Raw genomic sequence first — 818 nt, forward strand, 5'->3', positions numbered from 1 at the left:
CCTCCTCTTTTTATTTGTCCTCCCAAACCCTCGACCACTTTCTTGGCTAGAAAAAAAAACCCAAAAAAACCCACCCTCCTTTTCCATCTCCGGGGAAGTTTCGCCGTGACCCGTGCTACATCCCGGAACGCGGCTCAGACATCGATTTGGGGGGGGACCCACGTGTGATGTGACAACGTGCTGACCCCCCCCCAGAAGTCAGAAACAAAGAAGGGAAGGAAAGCAAAAAAAAAAAAAAACCCTAAAACCCCCACCCTCGTGGGCTGCGATTCGCCCTTTTTTTCCGTGAACCCCAGACGTCATTGGGCGCACGGCTATAGATGGAGCTCGGGAGCCCAGGCCAGCCCAGTGCAAGCCCACCCCAGCTCCGTGATGGTGCTGGTGGTACTGGTGGTACTGGTGGCTCCTGGGGGGGGACACGGTGTCTCGGTGGCCCGGGATGCCTTCCAGGGACGGGCTGGTCCCCACGTAAACGGGGGGCGGCCGTGATCCCCCAAGGGTGAAGGCTGAGAGGGAGGAAGAGGAGGCTGCCGGGGGGGGGGAAAGTGGGGAGGAAAAGGGGGGAGAAAAGCGTAAAAGCCAGAATAATAGCATTTTTCCCCCCCCGTTTTCATCTTTTCATCCCTCTTTCTCTTTGTGTCAGGGGCCCCAGGATGGAAACCAGCAATCCCTGCAGCCGGAGAAGGTGGGCTGGGTGCGGAAATTTTGCGGGAAGGGCATTTTTCGGGAAATCTGGAAAAACCGTTACGTGGTTCTGAAGGGGGATCAGCTTTACATCTCGGAGAAGGAGGTAGGATCGGGTTCATTTTCCTTTGCCC

Source organism: Calidris pugnax, unplaced genomic scaffold, assembly GCF_001431845.1.
Source record: "Calidris pugnax isolate Ruff unplaced genomic scaffold, ASM143184v1 scaffold540, whole genome shotgun sequence".
In the NCBI taxonomy this organism is placed as follows: Eukaryota; Metazoa; Chordata; class Aves; order Charadriiformes; family Scolopacidae; genus Calidris; species Calidris pugnax.